This window comes from Microtus pennsylvanicus, chromosome 1, assembly GCF_037038515.1.
Source record: "Microtus pennsylvanicus isolate mMicPen1 chromosome 1, mMicPen1.hap1, whole genome shotgun sequence".
NCBI classification, from domain to species: domain Eukaryota; kingdom Metazoa; phylum Chordata; class Mammalia; order Rodentia; family Cricetidae; genus Microtus; species Microtus pennsylvanicus.
In genome coordinates this window covers 133,169,723-133,183,539 of record NC_134579.1, presented here as the reverse complement: position 1 = coordinate 133,183,539, position 13,817 = coordinate 133,169,723, and the positions used below count along the sequence as shown (strand labels likewise).

Sequence of the window (13,817 nt, the reverse complement as noted above, 5' to 3'; positions counted from 1 at the left end):
TCTACAGCAAGATCCACGTGTTGAGAGGCGTGGAGATACGATTCTGGAGAGATGGGAGACTGAGCAGATGAGCCCAAGGACTTTGATTCTGAGGGCGCTGGTGCAATGGAGAGCTGGAGACTATTATTTGTGTATGTGTGTGTGTTTAGCTCGAATGTGTCTGTGCAGGTAACGTTGAGCGCCTCGGGAAAACAGAAAAAGGCTTATGTCCCAGGAATCTGAAGTTAATGGACTTTTGTGAACTGCCATGTGTGTGCTGGGTATCGAACTGGAGCCCCTGAAAGAGTAACCAATCTCTTAATCACCTAGCCAACACCAGCCCTTTATACCTAAAAAACAAAAAGAGTCTTAAGTCAATGGAAGGAAGGAAATGCTGTCAGGTGAAGTGGAAAGGTTGGCTGGATAATTTATTGAAAGTAATGTTAAGAGTTAGGTTTGTGCCCTGCCCTGGTGATGCACACCTTTTAATCCCAGAGTTCGTGAGGCAGAAACATGCGAATTTCTGAATTTGAGACATGAGACCAGCCTTGTCTACAGAGGGTGATGGGGAAGGAGGGGGGAAGAAAAGGGAAAAAAGTAAGAGAAGTAAAGAGAAAACAAGTAGATTTGGGGCGTGTTAATTTCTGAACTGGTCTAGGGAACTCTGTGTGAAGGCATTGAGTGTATGTCCAGAGTTCAGAACAGAACTTCTGACAGGAGACCCCTATTTTGGTGACCTATATGTAGGTAGAAGTAGACAGGATGACCAATGAGAGAAGAAAAAGAGGGCAGCTCTGGCCCCACCTTCTCTTCTCCTGCGAGGGTATGCATGGTCACAGAGGCATAGGTAGCTGCTTTGCAGTTGTTGGATAAACCGAGAGTTCTGTTTAAGGCAGTTTCTCTCATCACCACAGTAGGGCAGTGTGAGCTTTCAGGAGGTGACCCTGGACTTTCCTAGGAGGAATGGAAGCTTCTGGATGAGACACAGAGGGGATAACTTTGCCTTGCAGCCAGACTGGGTCAGTTCTCCGCACTCCCCCCACCTCCTGGCCTGGGCTCTTTCCCTTTTTCCCAGGAGCTACTCAGCTCCTCATGGTCATCTGTCAATCCTACTTCCTTCTTGGCTTTCTTGCATAGGTGCCATGGGTGGCAAATGGGCTGAGTACTTGCTTATCTCATTCAGCTACTCTGGATAGGAGTCTTCAAAGACCCAGAGATCCACCAGGCAGTCCTTCCTTCACCCTGGCAGAACCACTGACTGAAACTGTTCCTCCTGCCCGCATCTGCCACTCCCCACCTGCTGACACTCTTGTCTTACCTGATTTGGGAGACCAATGGGCTCTCCCTCATCTTCTCTCTCTCCAGTACATGCTAGGCAAGTGTTCTCTGCTGAGCTGTATCCCCAGCCTTTAAAGATGCCTTCTCATTGCTGGTTTCCTGTCTAACGCTCTGTAGGAGCAGGGTCACCTGGGCTGTACTGTCTGCTTTACCTTCATTATCCTCTGAATAGGACCTCTGCCTTCCAGGATTCATATAATTGTCTAGCTGGAGAAACAAGCCTGGGTGACTGAAGGGGCAGATGTGACCCCAGGTCTATCAAGACAGCCCTGGAGGAGGACTAGCTCTGGAAAGAAAAGAGTGAGGGTGGTTGTGTGTCAAGGCTGGCTTGTGCTTGGTACCAGGAACCTCCCCTCTGCATTAGTGTTTCTCACCAAGGACAGGAACCATGACTCATTTCATTCATCCAGCACCAATTCTTTACTCTTTGATGATTTTCCAAGCCAGCTCTAGGTTTTGGCTTGGGTGAACCAAACCTCTCAGGCCAGTTCCTTTCCATGGCTTTGTCTGCAGTGTTCTCTCACAATGAACATTCTACTCAGTGTGGTATGGATGCCTATGTATTCTTTGGGCCTGTTCTGGGTTGCCGTTCCATTTCCTGGGTGTGATGGACCCTAGCATCTCATCAGTGCTCACACCCCACCAACAGAAAAGCCTTGTTGAAAGCCATCTGCAGAGACGTGAGTCCGAGGATGCCTGTCCTTCCAGAAATGCCTACCATCACTGTTTGCCCTACTCTGAAGCTCCCTGTGTGTGACATGACCATGGTCAATACATCAAAAGTTTTCTCTGGATAACTTTTGCCGATAGCCATTAAAGAGTGTCATGTATGTATTCTTAGAAATGTAAGACCTGCATTTTAAGTGGGGACATTTCCTAACGAGAGGTTTCCATTTCCTTGGATATTTTCTATTTTCAGGTTTCTGGTTTCAAGTGGAGACTGAGGAGGCATATTTTCAAAGAGGATCAAAAGTCAAGGTCACCACCGCTGATTCAGTCTTCCAGAAAACCTACCCTTGTGGGATGTGTGGCATGGTCATGAAACGTCTTGTTCTTCAGGCTGAACGGCAGGGTTACATTCCTGGCACAAACTGCATACGTGTGGACGTGGGGAAGGCAATTCCCCTTCAGTGTAAACACCTCCCAACACCAGCACAGTGGAAGGAAAGGTCTCAGTGACGACAAGGACAAGGATCCCTGTGTAAAAGCCACACAGTCTCCAGTGCAGAAATCCCTTAGCTATGTGAAGAGGGTAGGGGAAACCCAGGTCTTCTCCACCATGAGACCCGAGGAGCTTACCTGTACACTATGGATGCTGGGGGCCCTCTCAGTGGAGGTGGACATTGTGGATGCAGGGAATGCGGGAAACATTCAGCCACAAAAATGGGTTTCCTGAGCACCAGAGTATCCAGACTGCAGAACGGCCCTATGTAAGTACCCTGATGTGAGACACGTTCATCAGACGGTCCCATCTTGTCAGGCATAAGAAAGCTCACACTGGAGAAAGGCTCTCTGCATGTCATGAATGTGGAAAAACCTTCACCCAAAGATATTCCTTGTTCAGCATAAACAGTTCCACCTTGGGGACAGCCCATATTCCTGCAGCAGATGTGGGGAGGCCTATCACAGACAATACTTACTTCTTCAGCACAAGGCAGTGAGTTCAGCAAGTGTGGCAAGTTCTTCACCCAACACTCTGGCCTTATTGTGGATCAGAGCCGGGTACACAGTGTAGCAGGTGCCGGTGAATGCAATAACTGTGCAGAATGCTTTAGCCAGAATTCTGACCTTGCCATACACTGCACAGTTCACATAACTACACCCACACCTGCAGCCAGGCATTATTAAAAAAAAAAAGAATGTGGAAAAGCCTTCACCTACCAACACAGACTTGGTCAGCATCAGCGAAGTAACACTAACAAAGGCTTCATGAGTGTACAGGCTGTGGCAAAGCCTTTAGCACAAAGTGCACACTCGTTGAGCATCATAAAATCCACTGCACAGTAAGTCCTCATGAATGCAGAGAATGTGGAAAAGATTTCCAACAAAGTTGTAATCTTCTCCAACATCAGAAAATTCATATAAGGTCGAAATTTAATTAGTATGACGTGTAAGAAATTCTTTGGCTATAGAAACACCCTTGTTTGGCATCAGAGAATCCTCTCTGGAGAGAGACCTTGTAAGTGTGGCAAGATCTTCAACCAAAGCTCTGACCCTATTTTACATTGAAAACTCACACTGGTGAAAAGCCATATGAGTGCATTCATTGTGGGCAATATTTTAGCCAAAGATCCCCCCTAAACGTGGGTAAGAGAGTTCACACTGGAGAAAGGCCTTAAAATGTAGCGAGTGTGGGAAAGTCTTCAGCCTTTAACTAAACGCTTGGTCAACACCAGAGAATCCATACTGGGAGAAACATTATGTGTGCAGTGCCAGTGGGAAACTCTTCACCGCCACATCCAGCCTCCTCAAACACCGAGTACACACTGAATGAAACTGTAAGCCAATGGCTCCCCCTTCTTTGGTACTAGAAAATTCACTTTGAAGAAAGGCTTTGGGGTTCAGAGAGCATGTGACGTGTTCAGCCAATTTAATGAATAATAGCAGAGATAAGTCTGAAGGGAGCCTTCGTGATACATCCATCAACCACAAGCTGACAGCCATCTGGATATCCACACTGGAGACGTGAGCTGTGGGTGACAGGTATGTGAGAGCATCAATAGCTCCATTGCACTTTTAATCCAGACAAAGCCCTTTACACAGTTACATCACTATTGGTACTTGTGGCTGAAGCTATTCCACATCTAGAAGTCAGCGTGAATCCGGTTATTCAATGTTTAGAGAACCCTGGGTTATACAACCTTATATGTTATCCCTGGAGGATAGCAGGTAAGGAGTTAGTCCATTACAGTCTGCCACAAATACATCCATACTCTGGGTTTGATTAATAAACATGGACGGCGGCAAATCCAAGAATATCAACATCTAAATGTGCTCCTAGAATGTTCTGTTTACTGTAGCTGTGAGAGGTGAGGGTGCACACAATCTCAGGCCTTCCCTGGTTGTTTCTCTTTTGATACTCAGATCAATAGCAGATATTCAAATGAGCTGGATTCCCTGGACTATGTGCGCCAGAATGAGGAGAAAATAAAGAGATGCCGGTCCATGTGTGTAACCTGGGACTCAAAGCCAATCTCTATTGCCCATGATGTTCTGTGTCCTTCAAAGTAGGCCTCTCTCCCAAAGAGGGTAGGACAATAGTGCATTTCCCAAACTTTCTTGTTTTTCAGTAGAGAGGGAATCCATATTTTTGTGCTTTTAACCATTCTGTTTGTACTAAACCATTTCTTTTATTAAAGTTCACTTCAGGTTGGATTGATGTGCCCTGTGCTGTGCGTAGTTAAAGTATAAAATAAGTTTTATGAACTTATCCTGCAGTCTCGATGATGAACATCTTCATAGCTCCTAATGTTCCTTCCTTTTACTTTATAGCACATGTTTTATTTTTTAATTAATTAATTAATTTTTAAAAATACATTAGTACTCTGTCTGCATGTACACCTGCATACCAGAAGAGGGCATCAGATTCCATTAAAGATGGCTATGAGTCACCATGTGGTTTCTGGTAACTGAACTCAGACCTTCTGGAAGATCAGCCAGTGCTCCTATCCACTGAGCCATCTCTCCGGCCCCTTCTCCCCCTTTATAATCACTCCTCTCCTAACTGCCCATCCCAGTGTTCACTGACTGATTTTACTGTAGATTTGTTTTCCTCTTTAGGAAGTTCACGGAAATAAAATAAGTGTCTTTGTTTCCTGTATGACCATAAAGATTTCTCCATTAGAATATGAGTTCTTTTTTTTTGTTGTAGATTTTTCGAGACAGTGTTTCTCCGTAGCTTTTTTGGTTCCTGTCCTGGAACTAGCTCTTGTAGACCAGGCTGGCCTCGAACTCACAGATATCCGCCTGCCTCTGCCTCCCGAGTGCTGGGATTAAAGGCATGCGCCACCACCACCCGGCATGAGTTCTTGACTGATGTATTTAAGACAGCTTTCTCCTGCATCATTCTCCATAGTTTGTTCATCTGTTAAGGGACAATTAGATATCCTTGAGTTTGAACTGTTCCAAGTGAAGCTGCTATGAGCATTTCCCTCTTAGTGTCTCCGGTGGGTTAACATCCAGGCATCAAAGGCCTGGGTGTCTCATTTTACCCATGAGGCTTTGCCTTAGAGACATGACTGATAGCACAGGAAGGTCGGCAGTGAGAGAACATAGTACTTACATGTTCCCATAGCAGGGCCTACGCAATGCCACACGGCCTCATGAGATGCAGGTGTTGATCAGGAGCCCTCATCTTTTTCTTTGATTGGGATTCCACAGACAGAGTAAACATTCTAGGGTTTCCTGCTCTGAATAATCCCAACAGGTTTCAGATTGTAGCCATGCCTGGTCCTGAGGTGTTGGTTTGGAAAAACACTGGCTTAGGTGCTAAAAGAATAAGCCAGTCTGTGCACGCAGGAGTCGCTGGTTTCCACATGAGAGCTGTGTTCCTGGAGAGGCCCTGTGGTCTTCTAAGACAGACCAGCCTTCCTTAGGAAGCATTCAAGCTGTCACATACGGAAACTGATGCACACTGCCCTCTGGTCAAAGGCTACTTGCATGTTTATCTTACACACTGACAATCTGTGTCCTGTCCATATGACTCAGTCCCTCACATGCTCACCAACATTGCTCTGTTCAGTTGCTCTTCCCAATATCTGCACACTCATTAGCTGTGCTATCATTTTGTATCTCCCTAATCACTAATGGTCATGTTTTTTGTTTGTGTGTGTTGCCATTCCTCTCCACTTACTTGTCTGGATGTTTTGTGTGTGAGTGTATGAGAGAGAACATACATGCACATGCCACAGTGTGCTAATGGCGGTCAAAGGACAATCTCGGGTGTCACTTCTCACATACCTTGTCTAAAACAGGTCTCTGTGGCTTCTGGGCATTCACGTAACTCCTCTCATCTCTCAACAAGAGCACTGGAATTATGGACATATGCTTCCAAGTCTGGCCTTAGCTGGGTTATTTGAACTCATGGCACAGAAGCACTTTACCCATTGAACCTTCTTCTCAGACATTTCTCTTTCCTTTAGTTGAGCTTCTACTGAAATAATAATTTTCAACATTCGGGGTTTTGGTTTATTATTAACTTTTGTTTTTGAGGCAGGGTCTCTCTATGTAGCACTGGCTGTCCTGGAACTTGCTATGTAGACCAGGGTATGACAAATGGTGACCTTTCTTGCAGACCAAGAGTCTGATGAGCACACCCAAGTCATCTGAGTCACAGCACTGTTGTGGACTGACCTATAAGGAGCCAGCTGACCTGTGATAAACCCAGAGGCAACATCTGAGGAGAATGCTCTGCACCCCATTTCTAGCCTGACAGCCTGGTGACGCCTGTGGCTGCTCCCATTATTTCTACCCTCAGACAACTTCTGTCTTACAGGCTCACTAAGCTGCAGTCAGTCTGACATTCTGGGAGCAAATGCCTTTCATCCTACCAGTTAGGAGGCAGAGTTGGGTGGATCTCTGAGTTCAAGCCCCCACCCCAGGTCTACATAGCAACAAAAAGCCTACAATGACTTTCACATGATCAACTGGCCTAGTCATAGGTAGTTGCTCTGCTCTGAGCGCCCACAAAAGTCATTTCTCTCGCTGACTCCAGTATCTAAAGATGTTACATGACTCCTACACAACACACAGACATGGGACCCAGAGCTGAGCTGCAGGTGTTTATTAGAATCAGATTAAAACAGAACAAGGAGTTTCAGTCAGGCGTTTGGATTCCAACTTCAGGACGAAAAGTGGACAGGGCAGTAAGGTGGCTCTCAGATCAGTCATCGTTTTCCCGGGATGTTAAATTTGGAAAGGAGCGCTTTAATTTTTTCTATGGTATCTATGGTATAGTATTTCCTGCATTGTGGGCTGAGGGTAATGGTTTGCTGGAAAACAAAAAGACAGAAAGGGGCAGAAGTGGTTACAGGCAAGGAGCAGATCCCCAGCAGGGCTCCCTAGTCCCCTCCTTCTGCACAGGGAGAAAATTTCCTGCAGTGATTCAGGGCTCCAGCAACAGCCTCTGCCCCAGGGAGCTGAGCTCCTCCACAGCTGTCAGGAGGAGTCTGAAAAGCCACCCTAGCCAGGTGGGGATGAAAGGAGAAGTTCACTAAAGCATGATGGGGGCTAGGTCTGGAGAGGGGACAAGATGGCTGAGTTTCAGCTTTGATGATATCTCATAGCTCAGGACATCTGTCAGCACATTGGCTATATGGCCGAGTTAATAATTCGTCCCTGTGTGAATGTGCTGGAAGAAATTCCTTCTTGAAGAGTACTGTGGTTTTGCAGGACCTGACACCCAAACTAAAAGTACTTTGGAAACGGAGAGTGAGAGATGCAATATCCTAAACATGCATCTCTGTAATCCAGTTGTGCTTAAATAAGACACTAAGACAGACCAGGAGTGGCTGGGGTGAGAAGCCACAAGCACTCTCTGGTGGGAATGGTGGTGGTTTCTAAGCCATGGAGGGAGGTTCTGGCTGTGGTTCTGGGGAAGCCAGTGGAAGAAGGGCTCCATCTGAGACAGGAGAGTAGCATTAAGGGACTCTCCAGAGAAGGTGACCCTTGCCAGTAGACAGAAGTTTCAAGCACCTTAGAGTATAGTAGAGCTGAGGGTGTCCTCCCTGTGCAGATCCACACCAAGGACTCTCCTGAGAGTGTCCCTGCCCTGCTGTGGTGAGAACCCGGTAGTCACCCATTGTGGGGGAGCGCTCTGCAGGACCTTGCATAGACAGACTGGATGTGGACCAGCATGCTGCATGGACATGTGCTAGGGTGGGCAAGGTTTCCTTGCTCTGATGTCCATTTCCTGACACACGTGACTGGCTGCTTGGATCATTTGTTTACAGAATTCCACCATATGGTGCATGTGGGCATCAGGGTAAGGAAGAAGTTACCAGAACTGTGGAATCCAGGAATTTGGTTTTCAATCCTCCCTCATTGTAGCATTCCTGGATCTTTTCAAAACCCTTCCTCTCCCCGTCAGTAGCATCAAACTTGGTAAGGACGGCATTCATTATTTCCTTGTTTCCAAAGGCCATTGGAATTAAGACTTCAAATAAAGGGATGCATGCTTCCGCTACAAACAGAAGGACACCATTAACAGAAGTTAGGCTGGCAGAATTGGAGGCTCAGGGTTTCTTGCCACTTCTATAAATGTCCTAACTGACCTTCCACACAGTCCTGCCCTCCCAAAGGCTGCTGTCTTCCAGATACAGCACACAGATTCCATAGACACACTCTACCAGCAGAAAGAGCATGTATGAACATCCTGGCCTGCTCATAAATCCCACACATGACCCAGTTGCAGCTGTACATGCAACTAAGGGTTTATCATCACCACCTCACCGCCGTCTCCCTATCCAGCCCATCCCAACTGTCACAATCCTGAAGAGAATATTTCAAGGGTCTTCTGCAGGACTCCTGGCTAGTGACCTCCCAGGGACCCCTAGATCTGCAAACAGATCCATAAGGAAGGAGATGGAGTGAGCAAGGGTCAGAAAGGCCATCTGTTCCCGTTCTCACTTGTCTGGAAGCCCAGCTCCCCGGTCACCAGCAAGGCCAGCAGAAGCAGCGTCCCCTTCATGGTGTAGAGTGAGTGCTAAATGCTCTTCTCACAGCAGATCCTGCTACCTTATAAACTGCGGTGTCCCTAAGCCCAGTCCTGCTCTTCCCTTCCCCACCCCAACCCTTACCATGCTTTCCAGGAGTTCCAAATGCCTTTGGGCAAGAACCTGGCACCTATGGATCCCCTTCCCACTTGCATGGGGGAGTGAGCTTAGCAGCCCCTCCCACTCAGAAGAACCAATGGCTGGAGACATCCTGTGTGATCAATTTCTGTACAGAGTAGCTGTACCTTTGGCAGAAGGTGGTTAGAGCTGACCTTTGTAAGCAGCCATGAGCTGAGCCAAATGCGCTGTTGTCCTGGCTCTGTTGTCACCTGGGCTTCCTCTCCTGGCTCCAAGCATGTCCTGCTCAAGCTCGGAGGTAGAAACCACAGGGGTCAAGGAAGGTTTCTATCCCTGTAGGCAGCCAACTGCCCAGAACACTGTATCTGCCTGGTCATGTGTGGATCCTCAGAGGCTTGAGGATTTTGTTCTACCAACTGCATCATGCTGCAAATTCCCCCTCCCTTCCCTGGGAGCTCATCCCTGTCACCCTGCTCTTGTCTGTCTCACGCCCACCAGTAAGCAGGCCTCAAAGGGGTCTAATCAGTAGAGTCAATGCGGTTACAGCAGCTCACAGTAGAGGGAGGGATTCATCCATGTACCATGAACTCTCCATTGTCCACAGGCCACTGTGGACTGGCTGTGTATAAACTAGAGCGCTCTACTGTCTCCAGGCAGTGCTGTGTGTGTGGACTCTCTCAAGTTCAATTCAACCTACCACCCTCAGAATGACGTTTATGGCACAAATGACATTGTTGGCTGGGTTTGTGTTAATCATTTCCTGAGGCAGGAGGCTTACTGTGTGCGAGGGGTAATCCTGATGGTCATCCTGACTGGACTCACAATCACCATGGAAACAAAGCTCTCTGTTTGGTAGTGTTTAGGCTAAGTTAACTGATATATGGCTTTATGTGGGCAGCGTGGACTGGAATAATAGACTGAGTGGAAAGGAGAAAGCGAGCTGGGCATTCATGTCTCCCTACTTCCTGACTGTAGATGTGATGGGGGAGTGTCATATATCAATCTGTTGATTTCATTGGTTAAGCAATAAAGAAACCGCTAGGCCCATTTGATAGGCCCACACTTAGGTGGGTGGAGTAAACAGAACGGAAGGCTGGGAGAAAGAAGCTGAGTCAGAGAGTCGCCATGATTCTTCTACCCCAGGCAGATGCAGGTTAAGATCATTCCTGGTAAGCCAGCTCATGGGCTACAGCAGATTATTAGAAATGGGCTAATCCAGGTGCGAGAGCTAGCCTAGAAGAGGCTAGATAGAAATGGGCCAAGCGGTGTTTAAAAGAATACAGTTTCCGTGTAATTATTTCAGGGCATAACTTAGAGCTAGCCATGTGGGCGGCTGGGTGCCGGGGACGCAGCCCACAGCTCTTATTTCAACATAGATGTGATAAGGCATGTCCATTTCCTGCACCATGCCTGCCCCAACTTCATGGACTGTTTCCCTGAAAACTGTAAGCAGAAAGCTGCTTCTTATATTGGTTTTGCCACTAGCTCACTAACACAGTAGTAGAGTGTTTCTTAGCATGTGCAAAGCCCTGAAGTTAATCCACTGCCTACACACACACAAAAATGGAGTGGCTAAGGAGATGGCTCAGTGGACAAGTGCTCATTATGCATGCCTAAGGATGTGAGTTCAGATCCCCAGGACGCTGTAAAGAGCTGAGTGTGGTGGCTCCACTGATCCTATGGGAGCTCCAGGTTCAATAACAGACCTTGTCTCAAACAGTAGGGTGGGAGGCAGTTGAGATAGCTCAGTGATTAAAGTGCTTGCTGCTAAGCCTGCTGACCTGGGTTTAAATCCAGAACCCACATGGTTGGAAAAGAGAACTAACTCATGCAATTGTACTCTAACATACACACACACACACACACACACACACACACACACACACACACCCAGGACACTTGTGGTCATTTATATACAGATGCTGAGAAGCACAAACACACTTCTGTTTTCTGTGTGAGTAATGTCTTTGAGAACTGGGACAAGGAACACTAAACAAGCCTCTAATGGCCAATATCCAACAATTTGAACCATAACTAAATAACACCCTACTGGATTATAATAGAATTGTAAAGAAACATGAGTCCATGCTGGCATGAATGGTTGGATGAGCAGATAAACAGGAATGAAAGACAGTGTTCTTCCAGAAGAAATCATGACTATTTCTAGATGCTCCTCTCCTCTGGGCAGGGGAATTATCTCCTTCAGTCCTTCAGAGAAAGCTCACGTTTCCAAAGACAGAAGCAAGATGGCCTGGGCACCGCTCAGTTAGGAAAGTGCTTGCTGTGTAAGAGTGAATACTTGTATATGTGCAAATATGCATATTCATATGTATACCATCTGCCTTAGTTAGATAACTATTGCTCAGCTGGTCAGGGTGGTGCATGCCTTTAATCCCAGCACTCAGGATGCAGAGGAAGGTGGATCTCTGTGAGGTTTTGGCCAGCCTGGTCTACAAACCCAGTTCCAGGACCGTCAGGACTATATCCAGAAACCCTGTCTTGAAAATAAACAAGGAAGAAAGAAAGAAAGAAAGAAAGAAAGAAAGAAAGAAAGAAAGAAAGAAAGAGAAAGATTATTATTAATGTGCTATAACACCATGACCAAAACAGTTCCTATTAATTAACAGTAATGTAATTAATGAGTGTAATTTAATTAATAATTAGTTAATTATTATTATGTGATAAACCATGATGACCAAATGCAAAATAAAGAGGAAAGTGTTTCAATTTCTTTGGCTTATACTTCTATATTGCTATTCATCATTGGGGAATTTAGGACAGGAGCTCAAGCAAGGCCTGGAGGCTAAGCTGGTGCAGAGGCCCTGAAGGGGAGCTGCTTACTGGTTTGTTTCCCATGGTTTGCTCAACCTGATTTCTCAGAGAACTCAGGGCCACCGGTTCAGGGATGGCCCCACTCACAATGGCCTGTCCATCCCCCATTAATCACTAATTAAGAAAATACCTGGGAGGTGGTAGTGGTGCCTGTCTTTAATCCCAGGACTTGGAAGCTCTATCTTTGAGCTCGAGGCCAGTGTGGTATACAGGCTGAGTTTCAAGATGACCAGGACCACACAGGGAAACCCTGTCTGCATAGGTGTAAGGGAGAGAAAATGCCTTACAGGCTTGCCTGCAGTCCAAACTTATGGAAGCATTTTGTTTTGTTTTCTTTTGTTTTTGACTTTTTTCAAGACAGGATTTCTCTATGTAGCCTTGGCCGTTCTTGGAGCTCTTCTTAATTGAGGTTACCGCCTTTCTGATGACTTTAACTTGTGTCACGTTGACATAAAACTAGCCAGCATACCAGGTAACAACACACACACATGAACATATGTGTGTGTACACACACACACACACACACACACACACAGAAACATGCATACAAATAGGAACATGAGGAGATAGGAAAACAGTAGAGACATCTTGTAAAAAAATACTAATGGTTCGAGTAAGCAGTTGCAATCACTGGGGAAATGTGTACATGTCTTGTGTCCTCTGACATGTGGGGTCAAGGGTCTTAACCTCTGTGAGATCTACAAAAAGCCTGATGCCAGCTCTGACAGGTAGCAGGGGGCTACAGGTGTCACCCAGCAGCAGACACATCTTAGCCACAGTCCGCCCACGTCTCCATTCCTAATACTTCCAAGAGTGAGAAGGCCTCAGCTGGTCATATTGTGCGTGCCTGAGCAGCCCTCGGGACCTGCAAGGACCACAGGACAGAGTGGACAGCTCATAAGTGTGTCCACTTTTCCAAAATGGTTACCACATGCAAATCCTGTTTTGCTTGGCTAACCAGTAAGTCAGAAGACTCATGGCTCTCTGAGTCTTTTGCGAACTTCATCTGTCACCATTGATGGAGACAAAGTGACACCCAAGAGCCTTTGACAACAAACTACTTAGTTCTGACTTAAGAGACACTTAGACACTTTATTTCCAAAAGTTAATACCAGCCAAATTTCATAAGCACTTACATGATGTGAACAGGGAAGTGGGACCAGGGGATTCACAGTTTGAGGTCAGCCTGGGCTATGTGGGAAGATAGTGTTTGTTTAATCTTTTAAGAAAGGTCTTATTTACAGACTTGAGAGAAGTGAACTAGCCCTTCGACCCATCTACCCAGCATCTGTGGAGACCTCCTATGTGCTGTCCCTGGGATAGAACGGCACATGCCTTGCTCTCCTGAGCCCTTAGACATCTAAGGGCCACCAAAATCAGACAATGCAAGGGGACCTAGGGAAGTGATGGCAGTGTTTAGAGCCCAGTGCTCTGGTGGGAGCTTGGTGTGCTTTTAGATATGAGGGACCAGGTGCACTGAGGTGTATAAGCCATGTTCCATTGCTATGACAAAACACCCAGGATAGGTACATGGGAAAGAAGTTAACTTGGTTCATGGTCTGCAGTCTTGAAAGTCCAAGACAGAGCAGCCACATCCACCCAGTGCCTTCCTTGCCCTGTCTGAGCTCCTGGTGCAGAGCAGAAGGGCAGCGAGGGGTGGGGGAGGTGGGGCTGGCGGAAGACAGCAGGAGAGCAGAGGCTGCACAGGCTTTACACACACCATGCACTGCCTCTCACCTGCCACACTGCGACCAGGGCGCAAGGTGGGGTTTAGTGCGGCCTAGCCATGTGGACGCCATAGCAGGCTGTCCCTCCGATTTGGTGGCTTTGGATGCAGTGTGGGGAATGAAGCATCGACTCTCCCAGCCAGGTGAAGGG

General features: G+C 46.8%; 1 long non-coding RNA gene across 1 annotated transcript; it reads right to left on the bottom strand.

Annotated features, from left to right (window-relative positions):
- Nucleotides 1-7,084: 7,084 nt before the first annotated feature.
- On the bottom strand, nt 7,085-9,183 carry LOC142841178 (uncharacterized). Its single transcript, XR_012909026.1, has 3 exons — nt 9,114-9,183; nt 8,316-8,497; nt 7,085-7,307 (listed from the first exon to the last, which is right to left on the bottom strand). It is a non-coding gene; the product is annotated as an uncharacterized LOC142841178 (long non-coding RNA).
- Between the last annotated feature and the right edge of the window lie 4,634 nt (nt 9,184-13,817).